At 42.0% G+C, this 25,131-nt stretch overlaps 1 protein-coding gene and 1 pseudogene across 2 annotated transcripts in view; both read left to right on the top strand.

Moving 5' to 3' along the window:
• The window catches only part of Ube2cbp (ubiquitin-conjugating enzyme E2C binding protein), a 157,743-nt gene that overhangs the window by 124,525 nt on the left and 8,087 nt on the right, over window positions 1-25,131 (top strand). The gene's annotated exons all lie outside the window — the stretch shown is intronic.
• On the top strand, window positions 23,765-24,307 carry Gm16202 (predicted gene 16202; annotated as a pseudogene).

The raw sequence follows: 25,131 nt of genomic DNA, 5'->3' as shown, positions 1-25,131 counted from the left end.
AAAAAATAAATTAAAAATATATTTTAAAGGAGTGGATATGCTGGAGAGTTTTCTTAGGGGTATAGTTTTTCTTCATTTGTTTCTGGTCTCATCCTTATGATCGATTCAAAACAGTTATAATCCAAAGGATTGCTGTGCTGGTGCTGTAAGTTATAGATCATATTGCTAATTATACAAGCCAATTCAAAATGCCTTGATATTGTAAGTGTGGTATACAAACCACCCTGCCTCTATTATTTCTCCAGTGCTTCAGGGAGGAAACGTCACATGTCACTCTCCTTTAGCCTATCAGGTTCCACTGGAAAGTTGGTTGTCTAGCAAACAGAGCCATTCCTTTGTTGTTTTTTTTTCTTTGCAGCCAGCCTTAAGCACCTTCTCTTCATCTTTCTCCTGTGAGCCCCAGGTTATAAGAGACCTTAGGATAGATGTAGCTGTGTTAGATTGCCCTGGTGACCTTTTACCTTCCTCTACCAGGATATTTGTATCCATGTATTAATTGCGGGTGGGAGGAGTCTATGATTACTTCTTTGAATAAAATACCTTTGCCATTCTCAAGTCATCCTCACACCCTAATAACCAAGCACTTACTGATCTAACACTGCCAGCTCCCTCCACACTTTCCTAGGTCCCTGTCACTCACTTTGCTCTTCCTGATGTGTATTCTCAGCCAGCCTGATATGAGCTCAGTAGCTCTTCGTTTGTTTGTTCTGTCCTGCTCTTTGTCTCTTTTTCTGTAATGCTTTCTCTCTGTTTTAATGCCACTTACTATGGTTTTTTGTTTGTTTGTTTGTTTGTTGTTTTTGTTTTGTTTTGTTTTGGTCAAGAATTTGGCCTATTAGTTACTTCTGTCTTTTCTAAGTGTCTCTGTTAGAGTATTAAAACGTTCCTATTTTCTGCTAACTTAATAAGTTTTCTTAAAATATGTGATTTGAATTTTCCTCAACCGATCTCTACCTGGTCAGTTTCTGTCACCTTTCTTTGGAGAGCTAGGTGAAGTCACAGTTTCCTGAAAACTCTTTATGGTTCCTGGTGTGAGATACTGGGCATTGAAGGATCATGTATTTAGGTCTTCTGCTTCAGGCTTGCTTTCTTTATGTTCATCTTTCCATAAATTCCTAGCAGGCTGCCACCTTCTGTGAGCCTTCAGTCATTTCCCCTGTTCAGTACACCCAGGACCATGGTTAATATTTGCTGATTTTTGATGTTGGTGTGTAGTTTACTGTTTCTACACAGTTATGTAGCCCAACCCTTGTGCATAGTATTCTGTTGGTGTCTATTCATAAAGAAATGAGAGCTATCTAGAGAGAGAATTTACCCCACAAGCTTCTTCAGAATGCATGCATCTTACCTCTGAGTAATTACTACAGTTCTTTGTGGCTCTTGGCAGAGTCACACAACAGGTAGACCAGCCCTAGGCCTCTTCCATACCTATTCCCATCAAAGCTGCCAGACTATGTTACCTGCTGATATACTATCCACCCACAGTGTCACAGCATGGTGTGATGATGAGGTCTACCCTTCATTGTGCCTCCTGTTGCTGATGTAGCCTTATGACTCTAGACCCTACAACCAGCTGCATGTAATGTGAGGAACAGACGCTAAGCTGTTGTATTAACCTTGCACTGCCAGAGGCCCTGTCCACAAACAAACTTTGCAAGGATAGGAACCAATGGGACCTGCCCAGTGTTGACTTTCATGAGCCCACTGTGCATTCAAGGCAAAGTTTCTTGCTGACTACCCTGCCCTGCCCTTAGCAGATACCAACTACTCTACCTGAGGTTGGAGTAGTACTGATGTGAGCTGCTCCTAAACTGTGTCATCTGGGCCTTACAACAAGGACCCGTGTATGTGCCTAGTGCTACGAGGTGGGGGATCTAAAACACTATCAAGGAGTGCTGGCCTGGCTGTAGCTGTGCTTCCTAAGCTGGGGGCTGGATGGTGGAGACAGGTTCCTGCAAACACACTTGTTTTTAATTAAAGTCATCATGGGTCTGCACTATCTTGGGAAGAGAAAAAGTCTTCCCTAAGCTCAAGTGTGGAACTCGTGTGGCCAAAATGCTTGTCTGTCCTGCAGGTCCACAGCAATCTGTCTGGTTCCAGGCTTTGACTATGAGCTCTAGCATAGGACCAGGACTTTTTTTTTTTCTACTGGGCACTTAGTTTCGCTCTGGCATTGGTGCTGTTCTCTGAGACTTTTCTACCATTTCCCTTCCCTATTTTAAGCCATTGGAATTCTGTTCCTACCATGCAGACTAAGCTAGAGGAAGCCCTCAGCTGCCTACCCAAAGCAGTTCTGGGGCTGTGCAGTTTTGCCCAACCTGGGATTTCACTGTGGTGGACCTAATAGTTCTGGGTTTTAGAGCTAAGGGCAGGAATTAAGGTCCTCACCCTTTCAGAAGTCAGAGGTGTCTCTCTTCGCTCTGAGCTGCTCAGCGTTTGGGAAGGGTCACCTGAAGACCCTGCCTTTTTCCAATGCCTCTGTTGTTTTCATTGTATTAGCATTAGGCTTTTTGGTGTCTCTTCTAAGCCCTTGGTGTCTTTGGTCGTCATTATTTGGCATGTGAAACTGGATACCCCTTCAGAGAGATTAGGATCCCCTTCCTCAGCTGCCATATTCCTCCACCCTCTTCTTTCTCTGAGGGTTTCAGATGATTCACTTTTTCTATAGTTTTCATACACACACACACACACACACACACACACACACACACATATACATATATGTATTTCTAGGAATTGTTCGTTTCATCTACATCTTGAGAGTTTTGACAAACTGTTTAGAATATATCTTCTGTATTTCCTGTTGCTATTATCTGGCCTTAATTGCTCAAATTCATTTAGCTCTATCCAATATCCTATTTGCTTTGCTTATCCATACTTCTGAGATCAATCTTTTATTATTCTTTCCTTTAAGAAATATGGTTGCATCCCTTTTCAAGTCTTCCTGTACATTCTGAATGTCACCTGTTCCCTGGGTACGCTTTTACTCCTTTAATTCTTTAAACATACCCATTATTTAATCGTCCATAATGAGATTACCTCCAGGTTTACAAGCTTGGTTCTGTAAGCTGTGTTCAGTCATTCATGGACTGAATGATTTTATGATGAGGGGCCCGTGGTCTTTTTAGAACTTGGTGGAAGTTCTTTGAGGCCCAGGCTGAAAGTGTGTTACTGCAAAGGGGATTATTTGTAAAGAACTATGGGTAGTGGGAGCTATGACTCTGAACTTACTCACGAGGGGTTGTAATTAGGTCATCATAGTTGCTTCTGTCTATCGCCTTCCTCTCATGTTAGACTGAGCCAGCCAGGCAATTAATTTCACTCACTATCTTTCTTTACAGGGCTTTTTTTTTTCAGCTTAATTTCTGTGAGAGAGTGGCTGGGAAGGAGGCAAGGTCTTAGGGATGGCTGACACAGCCTTTTCTGCAGGCCCTCAGACTTGTCCCTTCTCCTAGTCTTTCATGAATTAAAGAATAAGCTTTTGGGTAGACCTTCAAAATGGGCAGGGCTTTAAGGGAAATGATTTACCCAGCCCTAGGAGACTTAGTTAAAATTGTGTGTGTATGTGTATGTGTGTGACTTTTAGTCTTCGACATGAGATTTCTTCTGACATCTGTTCTATCCCATATTAGAAGAAATAGGAGTTAGAATTTTCTTTCCTCAAAAAAGGGAAAGAAATCTAGTTTTAAATATATTGTAATGTCTTTGGAATTTACAGTTATAGGTCAACCTTTGTACTTTAGGTCACAAAGACTGGGAAATGAGGGAAAAGAGGCAGCAGCTACTATTTTGAGTTAGTTTTTGATAGCCCATGCATGAGGCTGCAGTTCATGATCTTATCTCTATTCTGAGAGAGATTCTGTCATTCCTATAGTAAATACGAGGTCACTGAAGCTTGGGAGCAGTTCAGGAGGCTTTGCCAAGGCTATATAATGACTAGTCATTCATAATGCTGACCTTGGGTCATCGAGGAAAAAGCCATGCTTGATGAAATCTGTTTGTGCTTAGTGCATTGCTATTTTACAAGACAGCAAAAATGTGTAATCTATCTTACATTTCCACTTAAATTGTGTTGTAGATCAGCGTGGTATTACCATATTAAAATGATAAGTATGTCAACGGAACATTGAAGGCAATTTACCTTTCATCTATGCTACCTTGCCTCCATTAAGAAGAATTACTTTCAGAAAGTCTCCCAAGGATTTCTCTCCTCTGTCTCTCTATCTCTGTCTCTGTCTCTGTCTCTCTCTCTCCCTCTCTCTCCCTCTCTCCCTCTCTTTCCCTCTCTCTCCTTCTCGCTCCCTCTCTCCCTCTCTCCCTCTCTCCCTCTCTCCCTCTCTCCCTCTCTTTTTTCTGGATATCAAGTCTCAAAATATATTTGTCAGCCTAGGTGAGAAGGTAAACTTTAGCCAACATTTAGCCAAGGACTTTAAAGGATAAAATAGTAGGTCTGGTTCCATAATGCACCCGGACTCAGCCTACTGGGTGGTATTTGGTCAAAGTGTTACTAGATACATCTGTCTGTGAAAGTAGTGTTTTTATTTTCTAAGTAGTTTTATATACATTTCCTAGTTAAACCGTCATATTAAAATCAGCCTCTTTTTACAGAGAGTGTTTGGAGTGCTGCCAAGCTAGTTAATACTCAGCCAGCCTCCTTCTCTTTGTAGCATTGTACCCTGTTTAACAGATTGGGGTAGATATTCAAACTGCAAGGACTGAGAGTTTTTCTCCAGCAAGTTTTCATTTGTATAAAACAACCAGCGCTGTCTGGCCAGAAAACCGGGAACAGAAACATGGGGAAGATGCCCTTACCCAAACTGGGAAAGAAGCAGTTTCCCTGATGGGATTCACTGAGACCTGTTTAACCACTGGGAGCCTATTCTGGAAAATGTGTCCATCTTTTTCTTTAATTTTCAACTTTTTCCATTTAGAAAACTTGGATGTGCTTCTTATTGTCTGACACCAACATCTTTCTCGCTTGTAAAGTGGTTTTCAAGGCATTATTTACCTTTATGGTAAGTTACATATAAATAGGATAAGAAGTTCAGATTGGCAAAGGATTGAGGCCGATAATGAAATCTGGGAAGAAAAATTTTTGCTTATTCTTTATCCAGTGAGCATTAGTCCATCAGAAATTAATTAATTGATTGAATGTGAAGTTACTCCTGCAGTGGAAGAGGAAGCATTCACTCTCTTTCTTCCTGTCTGTTGTGTTTCCGTTGGTCTTACATATCGACCTTCATCCCTCCCTTCTATTCCCTGTTCAGCTTCAGGGTCTCAAGAACAAATGACCTTTTATGACCTTTGGGGAATTGGTTTGAATATTGAGAAGAATAATTGGGGAAGTTTCCCCACTTCGAGCTGTTATTTTGCCCACGTCCTTTGGAAAAGGATGATAAAGCATGGCTCTTGGCAGAAGCTTAGCCTTTCTCAGTGCTCTGACTGACCCCATGCGTCTCCTCACCACCATCAGCACTCATTTTCAAAATGCATGGGTAGAAACCACCTTTTAATAACACCAGTGACTTGTTGTCGAGGCTATGAGTGCAAGCCTGGGTACAGAAAACGAAAAGCTTCTTCTATACCATGCAACTGTTGGACCTCAGTATCTGTGGAACTTCTCTAGCCCAGAGTCCAAGGATCCTCGAACCCCTTGTTTGAAATTACATGCTGATTTGCATATAGTCTGCATGCAGTCTCTCATATTCTTTAAAACCTGACTACTTCTCATATCTACTACATAAATCATTGTTCTGCTCTATAGCTGAGGGAAGGACAGAACAAAAACGGTCTGCACATGTGTAATACAGACACAGCAATTCCACTAGAAATTTTCCATGTATAGGTAATTATATTCACATATGTGGAGCCTATGACTACAGAGAGCTGACTATGATCTAACACTAAGTGGAGTCGTCACTGGGGTTCGGCTGAGTGTGTGCAGGTGTTAGCACGTAGGTCTAGTGAGTTGACTGCCATGTGTAGAAGTGAAAGTCTCTTTAACTGACTCTAACTAGCAGATGGTGCCTAGCACCTGACATTTTCCTGTTTAGATTTTAATAGTACGTTTCATAGTTTCATATCCATTTTAATTACATTGCATTGAGGGGGTGGGAAGAGAGGTGTCCAGGTACACACATGTCACAATGCATGTATGGAGGTCAGAGGATAACTTGTAGGTGTCCGTTCTCTCCTTCTACCATGTGGAGCATGGGGATTGCACTCAGATGATCAACATGTACTTTTACCTACCAAGCCATCTTTCTAGCTTTGTATTTGTTTTTCTGATGTATAAGTTCCACTTGATGTTTATCTATGATGCTTTCTTTCAAAAGATACAAATCAGATAATGATGTAATGATCTAGTTACATGGAAATCATCATAGATAAGTAACATATTAGCAATGCTCACAATATTTTAGATTTTAGCCCAGGTATTAAATGCAAGCATATATAAGTGATAATTCTAAAGGAACCTTTGGACAAGGGGACAACATTTGTTGTCCCCTTGTTAGTCATTGATAGGCAATGACTAGGGAGGTAGAACCGTAGATCTGAGCCATTTATTGATCCCTATCTCTCCCACCAAGACCCTGCCATCTCTCACTGAGCATGTGAGCAAGTAAGAAACATTGTATAACTAAACACTCATAGAGAAGGGTTATGGGGCATTCATTTTTCCGTACAGTACTTATCTGTGAATTCCAGTGTTTATACTTCAATTGTATGCCAGCTCACACAAGCTCAAACTGGGATTCTGAAGCTTTTAAGTGAATCTGTAAGAGTGATGGCTGGCCACACTCTCCTGCTAGCTGCTGCTAATGTTAGGACTGTTCTCTGTGATCTCTAGTAATCTACTTTGGCCATATTATAGCTCAAAGTTAATGCAACACAAACAACATTATTTAGCTTGTGTCTTAGGGGCATGAAGCTCTAATTTGGGGTGAAAATGACCTAGTATATTGCTTTCAAAGCTTTATTGCTTTTTGCTAGTTCTCATTTTTCCCCACCCGGAGTTATTGACATTTTCTAAAACTTAGAACTTCTTGCTTCTAAAAATATGCCCTCAACTCTTTATTGTCAGATCAAAGGGAAGTGGGGTGGGGGGGGGGGAGAAACATTTTCCAAGTTATAAGGTGGCAGGGGTTGGGGTGGGAAGAAAAAAGGTGTGGTTATAGACACCTTAGCAGTGGGACAAAGGTTATCCTACAAGAAAATAGAGGGACTGGAAGAGTTGATTGACAGCCTCTTGGGAAGAGCTAGAAGGGCTACTTTTTTCTGACTTTTCTCAGTTCTTTGTATCCATATTTTTTTTACCACTACAGGTATTCATTATCATGTTGGAAATTAAGAGGTAGCAACTACCCTCTTAATTGCTAAGCAGGAAGTTACAGAAGAGCAAATCAGTCGAGAGAAAGGGCTATTGGTGGAACATAGTTATCTTTTTTTTAAATAGGCAGACTTTGTTTCTCAGCAGTCTTTAATTACCTGTAGTCCTTTGACCAGGGGTGGAACTCCTGTGAGATCTTCCCCTTTCCTGCTAGCAGGTTTATTGATATTGTTACTGTTCAAATCTTGCTAGGGCAGCTATATCATCGAGGTGTCATGGGTATAGCATCTCTGCTATTACTAGGAGATACAATATTACAGCAGGCTTCCTGGTCCTCTGGCCCTTCCTATCTTTATGCACCCTCTTCCTTGATGTTCTCTGAGCCCTAGGTGAAGGTCAGTTGTAAAATTATACATGTACAATGTGAGCATAGATGGTTTGGATCTGAAGCAATGACATGGGACCCATTGTAGGGGATTCCCAATGAGCATCTATTTGACACCTGGAGAAACTACCATGGGCTTTGCATGGTCCCATAGACTGTAGGCATACATTTTTTGCAATCCACTTTTAATAAGGGTTCAATCTCTCCTCTAGCCCTCCACCCAGCAGAGGTAGTGGAAGAGAAAAATTATTATGGTATGGCGCAAGTGGACCTGTTTAGCAATAGTTCTTTGGGGATGAGCTTAATCTTTTTTGGCAGCAGTTCAGTCTTGAAGCAAATATCAATTATGACTCAGCAGCTGCAGACCAGTCTTCTAGACAGGCAGACAGCACACACGAACTGGCAGCTATCATCAGTCCTATCATCAGGCTGACACCAGGCACAAACCAGCAGCTTCTGTCCAGTCCTGAAAGAAGGCTCAACAACATGCCTAAGGTGAGGCTGAGAAAGTGTCAAGCTGTCTCAGGAACCTCATGAGCACTTCTTGGGCAAACTTCTCTCAATGGCAGTACCACAAGTTGACCTCAACAACACCATGTAAGACGAACCGATACATGCATGTAGTTATCGAAGAATAGCAGGGCAGAGCAAACCAAACCACGGCTCAGTGCTTGTCTCCCAGTCTCTGTGGGGTCATATTTATATTCCTTCATCAAGAGTCCTTTCAAGTGTCTGTTTTAGCAAGACATGTTTTCACTTGTGTGCCCCAAGAAAACATCATTTGACATAACTGATTTTCCAAAGAAACTAGAAGTTTCCACTTCAATATACTGTCTGCCTTTGTGAGGCAGCCTTATGTGGATTTACTATAACCCATTCACCCTCACTTTCTGCAGGTAGGAATAGTTTGTGACTTTATTTTTGGAGTTTGTGATACACCTAAATCAGAGAGCTACTTACTCCTATTGAATGAGGATTAAAAAAACAAAAACAAAAAAAACAAGCATCAGTTATATGCTTGATGCTATAGTTGATTTCCTTTAATTCATCACTTTGGCACGATGGAGGAACCTAGTGAGTGAATGACTGCATCAATATGTGCGTCGATGAGAAGCAGTTCATTCAACAGTGAGTAAACGAACTCATTTAGCAGGAATGAAGACAGAAAGCAAAACTGCTCCATTCCATATCGTGTGACTTTATTGTCTGTATCTTAAGTGCAGTATATCTATTGACTTTGCAACTCTGAAATTCTTGATAAGGTTTTTATAGTCCATCTGGTGAATCCCTTTGCGTACTTAAGTATTTATTACATAACTTCCATTGGGAAAAGCTAATTTTATGTTGTAGTGATTTTACCTGCTATTGCAGAACCATTGTAGTTGTTTTTTATTATATAAATGTCCCTAGGGAAAAACACAGTTTCATAGTTCACTTCTTGTTCAATTGCCCTTCGGTGCTAAGGTGGAAAAGCAAAAGGATGAGTGTGGAAGGAAAAAGCAAAGAATAACTAAGCTTGAAGGTCATTAATGACGCTAAGAGTAAGGACAGTGAAGTGACCGCAGAGGGAGCCACGTTCAGTGAAAGATGGCATTGATCTTAGCAAGAAGGATGTAAGGAACGAATAAACAGGAAGACCTTCTCGGAACACTTGGTAGGAAGGAGAAAGGGCTGTACCAGGTCATCGAGCTGGAGCCAGAGAATGGGCTGCAGCCTTTGTCAAACTTCAGAACAAATTTCTAGAAAATGAGGTTCAGTAAGAAAGAGCCCATCATTAGGACTCAAGCATGGGGCACATTTTTCTTGGCCCCAAGAAGAAAATGAAGTGTCAATCATCTGTGGGACTGAGTGGCTGATCTAGGGCACATTAATTAAAGGAACTGCTGGGTGTGTGTTGAGCTTTTCTGACCCGGGACTCCAGCGGGGTGAGCTCCAGCCCCTCCGACAGCCTTTCTGGAGATTATAGAGTTAGTGGGAAAGGCACAATTCCCTTTCCTGATTATCCTTTTTCTTCTGCACACCCAGAGCCTCACTGGGGAAGCCATTTATTATTCAGAGGCAGAGGCTCTAATGAGCACATGACTCAGTTCATTTTCACAAGATCTACCCTTGTTTAAATAGGAGGCTCAGGAGGAAGAGAGTGTCCTCTCTGTGTGGGTCATTTACCAAGGTTGCTGTGGGACACCTCCAGCCAGCCTTTTAGTCTGACTCTTAGTAAATGCTCTCATGTGTTAATGGGTCTTGTTTTGAAGACATTGAAATCAAACAACAAAAACCATTGGCTGTTGGAAATCTGAGAACCTTTTCTTATTCAATTTAAAGACAGTGTTTGATAAACTGGCTTTTTGTTCTGTCCCCAAACATACGAATCTGGCCCTCTACCTCATCAGAGGATGCCGAGAGAATACAAAAAGAACTCATGTTCATTTTCTGCTAGAGGTTGAAGCACAAAGATTGTCATTAAATCCATTCATGTCCACTCTGGGGTGGGTTTTGGGAATTTCCCCCCCCCCCCACAAATGTTCTTGCTATGACCTACTTCTGCAGCTAAGAAAAATGATTTTTCCATCTTTGTGTGACATTATGGCTCCAGTGAGCCAGTCCCATGTGTCTTGGCATAGATGGCCTTACGAGGATAAGCATTAATTATATTCAGGTTGCCGATGCTTCACCTCTGTGGTATCCATATTTGTCTTCTCAGAAGGCCTCATCACTTTCTAATTATAGGTGTTCTTGTGGGATTGAATCTTCTGAGTTGTTAGCTGGGATGACATATTACATGCAGAAAGTAGCCACCGGAAAAATCGGTGAGCTGAGCTTTGGGTCAAGATCAAACATAGCCGTGGTGTTCAGAGTCACACTCAAAACAGTGTTCATGCTGCCAATGGAACCACCCACCTGATTGCAGAGTTTCCATCACTAATTGAGGGTGTCTTTAAATCTATGTTTCCAGCAGGAAAACATACTTAATTTGAGTTCATTTGAGTGTATGCGTATGGTGTGTAAATTATGTATGTGTGAGCAATGTGGGGTACATTCACCTGTGTGTGAATGTGTTGGGGCCACAAGTAAACTTTGGTTATCTTCTTTTATGGTTCTCTACCTTATTTGTTTGTTTGTTTGATTGATTGATTTTTGTTTTTCGAGACAGGGTTTCTCTGTATAGCCCTGGCTGTCCTGGAACTCACTTTGTAGACCAGGCTGGCCTCGAACTCAAAAATCTGCCTACTTCTGCCTTCCAAGTGCTGGGATTAAAGGTGTGCACCACCACTGCCCGGCTTCTCTACCTTAATTTTTAAGAGGAGGTCTCACACTGAACCTAAAACTCACCAAGTGGCTGAGCTAGCTGGCCAGAGTCCCCATGATCCACCGGCCTCCGTGTTCCCTCAGTGCTCAGGTGAGAGGCACACATCACCACGCCTGACTTTATGTGGGTGCTGGGTATCTAAACTCATGTCTGAACTTGCTTGTCATGCTTGTATAGCAAGTGAGATGAGAAAGGAGCCCTGACACTCTGGTATAGTCTCCCGGGTCTCTCAGATTCCATGACTCTTAAGATATCTCTGTAGCAGGTATCTTTTGTATAGTATAGAAAAATCAAAGAATCCCCAGGATCCCTCTATGATAGCTGCTTCCAGAACTTGGAAAAAGGTTCAGAGCTATTTCCTTGGCCTCTGGTGGCTTGGACAATGGTGTAGATCAAAGCAGTGCATTGTTGTAAAGATCAGATTATGGGGCAGGGGCCAATTTAACATGAAAGTGTTCAAGTCCCATGGTTGAAAATAGTAAAGTCCCTAATCCTTTAAACAAACAACCTCTGCCTTACAGAGAGAATTTAATTTGTTTGACACCCCTGCGTGAAAACAGAAATCCTGGATTCATTTATATATTTATTCATTCCAGGCAACAGATATTTGCTAAAACCTGCTGCATGTAAGACCGTGTGTGGATGCATGTAAAAGCATGGATGTGGCATGACTCTCATGTATTCATGTTTGTTTGGGTTTGAGGTGGTGGGTAGGTGAGAAAATAAGAATGGGATTTATTGGGTATCAGTTGCTTCCAGGCAGAGGCATCTTCTGGGTTCTCATGTCTATGTCTGGGCCAAGGGTAGTATTGCTGGGCACAAACGAAGTCTTTGACATAGCAAAGAGGGATTATTGATGTGCACCCAGCACCCAGCCTGTCCTTCAGCCCTATTCTGAACAGCAGGTCTGTGAATTGACAGCCGGAGTGTTTTATGAGTGGGAACATGAGGCTGGAATGTCTGAAGCTGCTGAGGGCTGGCACCAGAGTGAAGGGCGCCTTCCTCATTCCCCGCCCACCACTTCTGAAAGTCAGTGGAGTTGGGAAGTGGGGAAGGATCACATCCAATTTCCCTCTCCTCCTGAGCAGCAGATGTGCCCACAGGAACAACTGCACAGTTTGAGGTTGTCAGGCTTCCAAAAGAATTTAGCTAATGGGCCTCATTGCTCACAGAGCTCGAGTCCCGGAGATTCAACATGAAGGTTAGAGACAAGTACAGAACCAGAGGCTGTGGAGGCTGAGATGAGGCTTTCGAGGGCAATGCTTCTAACTTGGGAGTTCTCACCTGCCCCACTCACAGGATTAAGCAGCTGCCCTCGCATTAGAGGGAAAGCAAGCAGGTCAGAATACCGTGTAAAGGCCAGTTAGTTTAAACTTAAGGACAAAGTTCTTGGTTGGAGAGAAGGCCAAAGCATTGAAGGAATCACTGCAGCATGTCTCCCAAAGGCGTTTCTGAATAATAGCTCCGTTGAATGGCTTAGGTGTACAGATAATGGGAAAAGCTGACTCAAGGCTGCCTTCAGGCTCAGCAGAGAATGTGTTCTGGTATCACTGTATCAGGGAAGGCTTCAAAACCACTAGCAGAGGGCTGATGTTGTACAGCGCAGATTCCCCCAAGGAGAAATGTTTATGAAATCCAACTTTAGGAGCTCAAACCACAGGCTGCTTGTCTTCTGCAAGCATCAGAGTTAGTAGCCCCTGTACTCTAAATTACTCCACGGCATTATAGTCTCTGACAGCTTTTAACTTTGCAACCCAAAAATTCTCATAGACTCAGAGAGAACAGAGTTCTGTCCCAAAACTGTATTTACTGTGACCCATGCATGGGCTGGGTTGGAAGTCCCCACACAGCTCCGTGGCTGACACTTGCTGTGGTTGCCTCCAGCTGTGTGATCAGTGGTGCAGAGACAGAGGGGCCCAGGAAGGCTGTGACACTCAAGGGCACAAGAACAAAGACAGACCCTTTCCAGGACACTGAGGCTGACTTACCTGGGTTCTCTGCAGATCCTACTCCACAACCACGCTGATTAATTACTGCAGAGCAGTCTTTGTGCACTAGTTTTTAAACACTTCCTCTGAGGCCAACATTGGATCCCTCCTCAAGAGGTTTGCAGTACATGAGTTCAGGGATAAATTCTGTAAGTGGAAGGAAAGATAAATGGAGAATATGAGAGAAGAGTTATGCAGGGTCCTCACATTCTTCTTGTCCCCAGCATTTTTCATTTTAATTAATCTGAGCATAATTTTGAGGTATAATGGATTTACTTTTCCAGTCTTTTCCTTCAGCCACATTTTGGGGCCAGAAGCAGTGGGCTGTTGGGTTCCCCTGTCCCCCACAAGGCCAGCCCCTACCTCCATCCCATTTTTTAAAAGCTTGTGGCTGGGGATATAGCTCAGTTCACGGAATACTTACTGGGCACGCAACACAGCATGAAATCAGGGGTGGTGTTGTGCACCTACAGTCCCAGCAAACTGAGGCAGGAGGATCAGAAACTTAAGGTCATCCTTAGGTGCATAGCCTGAGCTACATGAGACCCTATCAGAAAAAGAAGTACAAATAGATACATTTGGCAATAATCAAATACTTTTACTCCTGGCGCTATTTTTTTTCTTGTACTATCAACATTTTAGAGTGGGCAAGGTCCCACCCACCCCCCTTGCCCTTAGGGAGAGTGGTGTTTGTTTTATTATGTTTTGTGGAAAGAGCTTCCCTGTTTCCTTTTGGCTTTTGTCAGTGCCTTTTGTCTTCTGTTTGGGGCTATTTTGAAGAAAGCTATTATAAATAAGTTGGTAAAATCTTTCTTATGAATGTGTTTGCATTTCCATTGGGTAAATGTCTAGAAATGAGAGTGCTGGATTGCATGGCGGATGCTTATTTAACGTGCCGCAGGGGTCTGCACTGTGGGACCGAACCCCTGCTACGTTGTTTGTATTGTCATCTGTGAAGCCATCATCAGGCGGTCCTGTGGGGTTGCCGTATCTCACCTGTGAAACCATTATCCGGGCTGGCTTGTGAGGTTGCTGGTCTCTCTTACTCTTGTGATAATGAATACCTCATTTTGAGTTTCATCTTCATTTCCAGCCCAGAGATTCTTACCTCTTTCCAGGTGCTATTCGGTTGGTTTGGGTTTGGGTTTCTCTTCGTTTGCAAGGCGTCTGTTTAGTGATTGGTTGTAGGATCCCTGGTACCCACCACCACCAGGTATGCCTCAAGCGTGAGGTTTCACTGCAGACCTGAAACTGAGAAACCTTCTGCCATCTGCATAAATTTGATCTATATCTCAGAAACATGAAATGTGTCCCTATGTTTCCTGATTTTTTTTTTCTTCCCTGTGATGCTCAGAGTGTTTTCCAATGCTGATAATTAGCAGAGATTCAGAACTCCCTCAGTTTTCTTTGGGGTAGCTTTCCAGTACTTTCGCCTTTCCAGGGGATGAGACCAGTGCTTCTTTCCATTGTTGATGTAACTCTGCAGGAACCTGTCCCATCTGGAATTCTTGAGACACCTTTTCAATTCGTACCCAGGGATATTTCCTGGTGAGACTTCTAAATGCAGTCATTTCTTCTGCATGCTTCTTTTTTTGTTTGTTTGATGCTTTTTTGTTTTTGTTTTGTTTCATTTTTACTTTGCTCCACAAAACAGTATCTTTACTTATTTTTTTTTAATTAAGTGTTCAATACAGAAATATTATTTTCCCATTCTGGCCTTCTGATCATGGAACTTAAAATTTTCCTTTTAGTTGCAGTGGAAAGAATGGGATTCAGGCACTTTGCTTTTAGAATCTGTCAAGGGGGGGCATTGTTTGCTAAGGTGCTGTTTTCTAGCCCGTCCCACTCAGGGAAGCAGGCAAGATGTAGCTCTGGGAGTCTGGGACCTGCTTCTGACCAGGAGGCAAGAACAGTGGTAGCCAGGTGTTTTCTTACTGCGAATTGAAACAGGAACACAGTGGCTCCTTCTCAGATGGAGAGAGGCACTAGCCCCTGTGCAGAGCTGTGTTCAAAGTGCCTTAGAGACAGGAACAGCTTTTGGGGAGGCCACTAAGTGCCACCTCCCTAAGATGGAGCACAGTCCTTTTGGAACAAGGCCATTCCACTGTAGGCTAGAAGCGCGCGAGAGACTGAGTTATATCCTACCAGAAAGCAAACATCACAGCCACCACATTTTCGTACAGTACCGGGATTTTGTGTATCAGACCTGGAGTCTGGGTTGCAGTGGTTCTCACTTCAAAGAGGGAACAGTCTGAGCTGTGATGAGCATAACTGCAAGGGATTAAAGTGCTTTAAATGCATAAATTTCTAATGACACTAAAAATAAAAACAAAACACACACCACATTCCAGTAAATGGAAAACTCTACAAAGCAAAAGTCTGTCTAAAATAGAAATCACAAAGCAGAAGAAGTGGGAGTGGGGGTGTTTGAGCAATTTAGAATTTAAAAGAAACTCAAAACACATGTGACTCCATCCGTTGTTATTCTGGAGCCAACTGTGGAATCTGACAAGCATCAGTTGTTAAAACACTGTGTAAGTAGCCTAGAAGCTTGAGTTACTAACTGGATATTAGATGATAGTGAATATTATTAATAGTTTAGGTATTCTCATGGCTTTGTGGGTTAATTTTTTTTTAAAAATCTATTATTTATTTATTTACACTCCAGATTTTATTCCCCTCCCAGTCCACCCTCCGGCTGTTCCATATCACATACCTCCTCCCCATGCACTGTCTCCACGAGGATGTCCCCACCCCACCAGACCTCTAAACTCCCTGGGGCCTTCAGTATCTTGAGGATTCGATGCATCATCTCTGACTGATGAGACCTGGCACTCCTCCACTGTATATGTGTTGGGGGCCTCATATCAGCTGGTGTATGCTGCCTGGTTGGTAATACAGTGTTTGAGAGATCTTGGGGGTCCTGGTTGAGACTGCTGGTCCTCCTACCGGATTGCCCTCCTTCTCAGCTTTTTCCAGCTTTCCCCTAGTTCAACCACAGGGGTCAGCAGCTTCTGTCCATTGGTTGGGTGCAAATATCTGCATCTGACTCTTTTAGCTGCTTGTTGTGTCTTTCAGAGGACAGTCACGATAGGTCCCTTTTTGTGAGCACTCCATAGCCTTAGTAATAATGTCAGGCCTTGGGACCTCTCCTTGAGCTGGATCCCACTGCTGGACTTTCTTTTTCTCAGGCTCCTCTCCATTTCTACCCCTGCAGTTCTTTCAGACAGGGGCAATTATGGGTCAGAGTTTTGACTGTGGAATGGCAACCCCATCCCTCACTTGATGCCCCGTCTTTCTGCTGGAGACATGTTGATTGACATATTCGAAACATCTTTGAAATAACAAGAATGGATGTACTCCAAAACTGACCTATGGCAGGAATTTGAGTAAAACAATAACGAGTGTGTGCTGTCAGGTTGTTGTGTTTGGTTTTGAGTTGGGGTAGACGGGGTGATTGAGTCAGGGGCTTTGCGCATGCTAAGCAAGTATAAATACATCCCCAGTTGGCCATTTTTATTAATGGATAATAAATGCATGCTAGTTACATTGTTCTCTCTACTATCAGATGTGTAATATTGGATTTCTCCATAAGTAAAAAGCAGGAAACAGGCTTCTTATGTGCCCTGCTGATTCTGCTCAGATAACTGAAGCTGAGGTTCCGTGTGTGCTGGTTGGCTTACAGGAACATAGCTGAAAAGATTGGTACCCACTGACCCTCCCCTACTATTTTTGTCTCTGCACTTGTTTAATGTTATAAACAGAATCCTTGAGAGTTATTGTGCACATTTACTTAATAGTCGGTATTGGTAGTCTAAAGATCCCTCCTGAGGAATGCTACTAAGAATATTTCCCAAAGAAAATATTGGAAAAGGAACTGTAATTTGTTTCAGAGGAATGTTTTATGTCTAAATTAGTGGAAAAATAGAGGAGAGTATGTTATCAGCATATTTAGCTGATATTGTTACTGTTGTCTCAGTGCTGGATACTACATAAGCTAAACAACCACTTGGCCACTAATCTCTGTCCCCTGTCATCTTTTTCTATTTTGAGACAGTGTCACACTAAGCTGGCATGAACAGCTTAGGATAGGCCTTTCTGTAATCCTCCTGCCTCATCCTCTCAAAGTACTGGCATTGCAAACCTGTAGGCCCAGAGCTTTTGGATGTCTTTTTAAATACACCAAATAGAATAGTTCTGGAGGCAAAGCAACCTCAATGGAGCAATTGTTTTTGTTCGGTCTTTTAGCAATTTGGATGTGTTGACAAAGTCTAACTCATGACTTCATGCACTCCCTATCAGAGCAGTGCGTCTTCCCCATAGCTCCATCCCTTAACCACGTTACAGTCCCTGTTCACAGGAAGTAAAAGCATTTGTTTCTGTGCCTGTGCCAGGACGTTCTTCAGTCCTGAAGGCATCTTCCCCAGTCTGCCATTGATATTAGTCTGGATATTTAATATTACATTGGTAGCTCTCCAGGCATGAATTTGAGGTTCCCCTGAATCATGTTGAGGAAGGAAGGCTTTTGGCGAAATCTACTTTCCTGGACATGACTGTGGGAAGAAAGTATGTTGTTCTCTCAAAGAAGTTGCAATGTATGATGTAGTTCTTCGCTAACCAACCAGAAGACGGAAGCTCAGTTACTGACGAAGAAGCCAAGACAGTAAGACTGGGGAATCTCAGCCAGTTGCTTCTGGAAGATAATAGATGCTTTCTCCTGAGCCAGATGGCCTGACAGTTCTACATGAGGCAGCTTCAGGTTATACTGTGTTCTGCAGTTCCTCTCTTTATAATGAGGACAGCTCACAGAACTTCCATCTCTGTGGGAAGATGGCAACATACAGGACACCTGGTGAACTAGAATCAAGTAGACTGTGGTCAATAGCTGCTGACTGTCACGGATCCTCGTATTCTCCAACAAAGTGTGATTAAGCGTTGGTTGTTTCCACGAATTCAGTTGCACGTGAGCTGGAGTCCAGTGGGAATGTAATTCACTAATGACTAAGTTATGCATAAATCACACGTATGTCCTCCATTCCTCTGTCATATTAATGTCTGATGAATAAACATCTAGACTCTTTTCTTTCCAGTTAATCCTATGGCATGAACTGGATATAATTGCAAAAGGCCTAATTATTATAAATTCAGTCAAAGAGTTTCACGTGTTAAAGATCCTTGACTTGATAATCGCAGACTCTGTTGAATTTCTCATGAGTAGGTTATACCAATAGTAAAGATGTGTCAGTCTGAATCCCTTACTCAGCAGTCCTGCATGCTGCACACTTTCAGAAGCTCTGCACAATCTAGTCAGTGGCTTCAGGACTCAGACCTATTTTGCAAGCAGGTGGTAATATAGGCCACCTACATGCCTATATTTGCAAATGCGAATCATGTGTGTGTGTGTGTTTTTCTTCAGACATAATACATGCCAATTTTAGTATATGTCACTGGTAGGTGTGCTATTACTTAGGTAGTGGTAAAAAAAAAAAAAAAAAAAAAAAAAAAAAAAAAAAAAAACGGAGAAGACATCATTTTGTTTTACATGTACAGCCAGCCCTTTGTACATCTTCCTTTAAAAAATAACTACAAAAATAGAAACATGAATTCATTCACAAATAGCGGACAGAAAAAAAAAGGTGCATCCCTAGTGATATGAAAAATGTTTAAGCATAATAAAGTTTGTGACGAATACAAACTCTTCCCCTCGCTGAGGGACTCATGGGTGGGGGTCTGTTGGGTCATTCGGATCTTTTTCCAGTCATCCCATAGTCACCAGTGGGCAGGGCTGGAGGGAGCCGAGGCTTGGAAGTTCTGAGAAGCTAGGAGGTGTTAGGCATGGCAGGGAGCTGATCTCAGCCTTTCCCAGGGTCCAGAGCCTGGATCTTCTCTGCTCACCCACAGCTTCATGCTGGGCAGGAAGTTTTTACACCTCTTGGCTTCATGGACTTTTATCTCTGACTCTCTAGTCCCTTCAGTGCAACTATAATCAACCTTTTGCACCACTGTAGGCTCTCCTGACACTCCCACTTCTGAAGAGCTTAGATGGTAGGGGTAAGCTTACTCTTTAAACACTAACTCTTTGGGTACCATGTGTACCTTCTTGACCTTGTGAAGGATAGTTCCATGTGGAGATCCCCCCTTGACTTCCCTGGGCTTGGGGTAAAAATCCGGAGCTCTTGGACTATGTGACATGTCACATAGTACCCTCTTCAGTGGGGTCGCCTTTGCCAGTGACTTTGTCCTTGTTTCCTCTTATGTTTACAAAATCGCCCAAGTCATTCTGTAGTCTTCCTTTTTATTTTAAAATTAGCAGGCTAGGTACAGTGTTATGATCCATACATGATCCCCACATATTTCCAGTCAGTTTGAATAATAGACTTAAGAATAAAATGATGTTTACCTCAATATGGATGTTGTGTTTTGAATGCGAATGGACCCCATAGGCTCAAATGTTTAAACGTTTGGTCCCTAATTGGTGGAACTGTTTGAGAAAGATTACAAGGTGTGGCCTTATTGAAGGATGAGTGTCACTGGAGGTGGGCTTTGGGGTTTTAAAAGCTCACTCTAGGCCCTCCCACCTCCTCCCCCGCCTCTGCCTGTGGATCAGGATGTAAGCTCTCAGCCACTGCTTCAGCACCATGACTGTCTGCCACTGTGACTGTCTTCCTGCCTGCCGTAATAGCCTTTGGAACTGTAAGCTGGCCTCCAATTACATTCTTTCTTTTAGAAATTACCTTGGTCATAGTGTCTCTTCCCAGCAATAGAAAAGTAACTAAGACACTGGATGCTCCAGCATGCTTTCTCTTCTTTATAAGATTTGCTTGCAGGGCTTATTTTTTTTTATTATAATTATTTTGAAATTCTTATACATCACATCACTACAGTATATTATGTCATCCCCACCTCCTCCTCTCCCCACTCTTAATTCCTCCTATGTTTCAATCACCCTACCTGAGAGTTCATGACATCTTCTATGAGAGGGAGAGGGAGAGGGAGGGGGAGGGGGAGGGGGAGGGGGAGAGGGAGAGGGAGAGAGAGGTTGATTCACGTACATGTATTTAGGGCTAAGAAACCTTCAGGGGACTTGTTCCTGAAGAAGACTGACTCTCCCTCGCTCAGCAGCCATTGTTGATCTGTATGTCTTCATCTAGGGGTGAGTCATCCCCATGAGTTGATGCCCATGGTCACATCAGGAATGCTTATACAGGAGTTGATGGTCATGATGCTTATACATAACAGAGGTATGTTCGCTCTCCACAGTTGGCTAAAGAAAATAAGCATCTGGTTACAATTTGATCCCTCTCCTGTCAGTCTTTACTGACAGACATGTTTACTGAACCAACTAAAGGATGCCAGCGTAACACCCAGCTCTCCAAACGTAGAGAAAATGGTTCCATCCTGAGATTCCAGCCCATCTTCCCACTGTCTTGTTGGCACTCATCATGTAAAGGGGCTTTCTCCACTAATTAAAAAAAAAGCCATTTCTTTCTCTTTACAAGTGGGGCTTTAGTTTCCCACTTAGGCTCTGCTTTCTTCTCTCTAATTAATCCAAAGAAGGAATCAACTTTCTTCTTAACTAGGGAGGCTGCCTCATTCCAGCTATTAAATCTGGCTTAAATTGGAATATTATAGATGCTTTCGTTAAATAAAGTTACCATAGCAATTATCTCTCACTGTAATTAGAAGGGAGAGAGCTTTTATGATGAAATGAATAGGAAGCTCAGAAACAAAGACTTGATCGCACACCAGCCATGTGTTACCAACTCATAGCCGTGAGTAAAAGCTACTTAACTTCTCTGGATCTTGGGCCTCCATGTATAATTTGGATGAAATTAAATTAGATGCTTAATCCAACTGCATTTTGTATGGATTTATGAGACCATGCGCTGCACTTACTTCCTTTAATGAAAAAAATTAACATTTTGCAAAGGGCTTATACAAACTGTTTTTTAAAAGTTAAGTATCCTGTGTGCCATCAAGCTGGCTCAGCAGGGAAAAATGCTTGTTGTGCAAGCCTGATAACCTGAGTTCAGTGCATAGAACCCATGGTGTAAGGAGAAAACGAGCTCTGAAATGTTGTGTATACACACACACACACACACACACACACACACACACTATGAGCTAATGCTCACATGCACATATGCATCAAATGCAACACAAGGATAGAAAATAAATTAGAAAAAAAAAAACCCTGTTAATAGTAAAGGAAAATGACTTGAACTCACACTCAGTTTCATCCAAAAGGAAAACAATTCTCTTTTTAAAGTGAGAATCTCTAAATTTACAGTAATTAGATAAACTCAGAACCATGAGACAACATTGCCCTTTTATTAAACTAACACTAATTTAAAAAGAGCTAACACAGTGCCAGTTTGTACATCCCATTGGGAAAATATATCAAATTATAGTAATTTCCATAACTTTCAGCCCAGCAGTCCAATTTCTAGGCCTCTATTCCTAAGAAACTATTGCAAAGTATGGGAAAACAAATCTATAAACATGACAATAATTACCCCAGTATTATTTCTGACTTAATAATCATGGGAAAAGATCAAAATTCAAAATTGATTAAATAAATTATGATGAACTGTTGTACAGATGTTAAGATAAGAATAAGGACATTCATATTAAAAATCACATATATGTTAAAATGCCTTTTGGGGCTATAGAGATGGCTCAGTAATTAAGTTTGCTGTTGTTCAGGGAATCAGAGCTTAGTTCCCAGCACCCATATCAGGCCACTCACAACTACTGGTAACGTGAACTCCAGGGGACCTGAAACCCTCTTCTAGCTTCTGCTAGCATATTCACTCATGTGTACAAATGTAAGCACATATACACACACATCTTTTAAAGCTATATGGGGAAAATATATCTGTATTATATACATGTATATATATATGTACATATATGTATGTGTGTATGTATACATACATAAAATCTTTTTTAAAAAACTTTTTAAGGTATATGAGAAAGTAGGCCAAAATTATAATTACCTTAGGGTATTATATTATGTTTCTTTCCTGTTTTCCTAGACGTTTTGTAAGGTAATACTATTTTTAAGATTAAAATTAAAGCTTTAACTTAAGAATATGTAATCTGATTCTTTTTAAAATGAGAAGTCTATTTATTCTATGGTTGTAAAATCTGCTGTGGCATGTTGAAATCTAGAAAGTGATGAAGTGAGGCAGCAAGAAGAACCGTGTGCCTGGTGGACTTCTCACAGCACGTACATTATCACTACCTGAGACATAAGATGGAGCTGTAGCGTAGGCATTAATTGCAGGCTGCCCACCCAACCCTGTTCATTATAATAGCATTGTCACCTGCATTTCAGAATTTACTTACTAATCGCTAGGGTCATTCCTTGGAGGAAATGGGATCTCATTGATATATTGACACAAGCATCAGTGTAAGGCTTTGAAAAATCCATCCTAGGGCTATGTGCAGAGGCACTGGATTGGCGGGAACTACAGAACCATTTGCTACATGCTATGGGGTTAGTTTAGTTGGGATTTTTATTGATATATTTTTTATATCCCTGTGTAGTTGTAAAGAATGATATAGAAAGACCCCTGTATACTTTGCTTAGTTGGTCCCAGTGATAACATTTTATAACACATCATGTAGCCAGACCAATGAAGGCATTAATATGAATGTAACCCTTCTGGTGTTACTCAGTGTTGTCATTTGGGTGTGTGTTCATGTACACTGTTATCTGTACATGTTATCACCAATGCGTGTTCATGTGTCTCCTGTGTAGTCAAGGCACTGTCAGTTCCCTCACTGTGGGGATCCATTCTGTTTTCCTTATAGGATCATATTCATTCCCCTCTCCTGAACATTGTCCCTCGCCTCTGACAATCACTAGTCTGTCTCTTCTTGTAAAACGTTATCATTTTATTGTGTTACATGGATGCTCTTATATAGGATGTAACCTTTTGAGGTTGAGTTTTTAAACTCAGCATAATTCCTAGGAGAATTGTCAGTGATTTGTAGATTTTGGTTGCTGATTATTAATACTCCGTGGGATGTCTGTACGACGATTGAAACATTTACCTAGGCTTGTTTCAGCTTTTTACTATTAAGATTGTACAAGGTTTTCTGTGCACATCAGTGTCTGTTTGAAGACCGTGGATCAATATGATCTTTACATACTGACCTGTTGTCTTGCTGTTTTGTTTAAGGGTGGGGCGTCCTTCAGCCTAGATTGGCTTGGAATTTGCTATATAGCACAGCTGGTCTTGACCTTGCCATCCTCTTTTTGTTGTTGTTTTGTGTGTGTGTGTGTGTGTGTGTGTGTGTGTGTGTACATGCGTGCGTGCGTGCGTGCGTGCGTGCGTGCGTGTGTGTGTGTGTGTGTGTGTGTGTGTGAGACATGACACTTCCTTTATTATATAAGTTTGGCAAACAGCACAAAACTTCAGCAACATTTTAAACATGTTAAAAAAGTCAAACGTCAAACAGTACTGAGTATAGTTTTAAAACATGAGAAATAATGAGTGCACAGTTAGGATTCTGCAAGCTAGCAGAGAGAGTGCTTGGCTTCTGAGCATGTGCCATAAAACACACATTAAAAAAAAAAAACACACACACACACAACCTAATTTATCTTTACAAAAATCACAGCCAGGTAATAGAAAAGCTCATTAATAGTGAAGGTACCAGCCCACACATGTTTACTACGAGTGTCTTACACAAGGAAATGCTTCATCTCCTACCCTGAAATGCCATGTGCACAGAGCCAAGCATCTAGGGTGTATATAAAGTACGTGGGAATTATGGGAGGGGTTCTAGTGAGTGGAGTGCCATTGAAGGAGAGATGGGCGATGGACGGCAGAGCGCTGGGCATCACAGGGACGGGTATGCATCTTCTATTGATGCTATTTTGAAAGGTGGAAAGCACTATGTAGATCAGCTGAAGGAGTATCTGTTTTATGCAGAAGCATTTCGGGCTGTGTGCAGGAAGCATGAGCTTATGCAGCATGACTTGGAGACAGCTGCTCAAGACTTGGCTTCCAAGATACAGCAGTTCGAGGAGCTAGCCACTGGGACTTTGAGAACATTCTTGTTGAAGGGAACGACTTCCAAACTCTTCGGTCAAGAAACTCCAGAGCAAAGAGAAGCCAGGATAAAGGTGCTAGAGGAGCAGATAAATGAAGGAAAACAGCAGCTGAAGTCTAAAAATCTGGAAGGCAGAGAACTGGGGGAAAATGCATGGGCTGATATCGAACGCTTCAACAAACAAAAGAACCGGGACCTAAAGGAAGCCCTCATCAGCTATGCCTTGCCATCCTCCTGAGTGCTTGGATTAAAGGCTGGAGCCAACATGGCCAGCTCATATTTAAATTTGAAGGAAATTATTTTGGAGAATACCTATACATTTTTACATCTTACCTGGCCAAATATGACAGGTTCAGTTTCCTTGCCAGCTTTGGTGGGGCTTTTGTGACTTTATTTTGAAGTCACATTTGTGGTAGTCTTCTTCCTCTAAACTAGCCAAAGAATTTGGCTGAAGAGACTCCTGTGTGTGCATTTGCATGTGCCCGCACTCACTCACTCATGAGCATAGAGGCGTGACAGAGTGGGGTGGGGATAGATAGGTAGATCAGGGTATTTATACCAGAAGCTGCTACCTCCACCAAAACCTCATTTACTTAACTCTTAGTTTGCTTTATGTAGGAAACCTGTGTGATCTTTGAGCCTTCAGCAACTAAAATAAAGGACCAACCCAACTTCCTTTATCATTGTCACCATTTACAAAGTTAGCCCCAAACAGATCAGCAACTTAAGTGAAAGTCCCTAAGTTCAGAAAGCACAAGAAAGCACAGGGTCACCCTTCAAGACATCAGCCCAAGCAGAGATGTATGGGTAAGACTCCAAAAGCACAGGAAACAAAAATGGGCAAATAGGTTTGTATAATTGTAGAAAGCTTCTGCAAAAGGAAATAAATAGCAAAGAGAAGACACAGCCTAAAGAATGGGAGGAGAAAGATGCCACTGTTCATTTGATAGTTACTGTCCAGAATAAAAAAAAAAAACACTAATAGAACACAATCTAGCTCTTAATTATGGGCAAATGGGGGCCAGTGAGATGATTTAACAGGTGAAGCCACTTG

The sequence above is a fragment of the Mus musculus genome, chromosome 9 (assembly GCF_000001635.26).
Source record: "Mus musculus strain C57BL/6J chromosome 9, GRCm38.p6 C57BL/6J".
In the NCBI taxonomy this organism is placed as follows: Eukaryota; Metazoa; Chordata; class Mammalia; order Rodentia; family Muridae; genus Mus; species Mus musculus.
The sequence above is the reverse complement of the archived record's forward strand: the minus strand, read 5'-3'. Positions and strand labels throughout refer to the sequence as shown.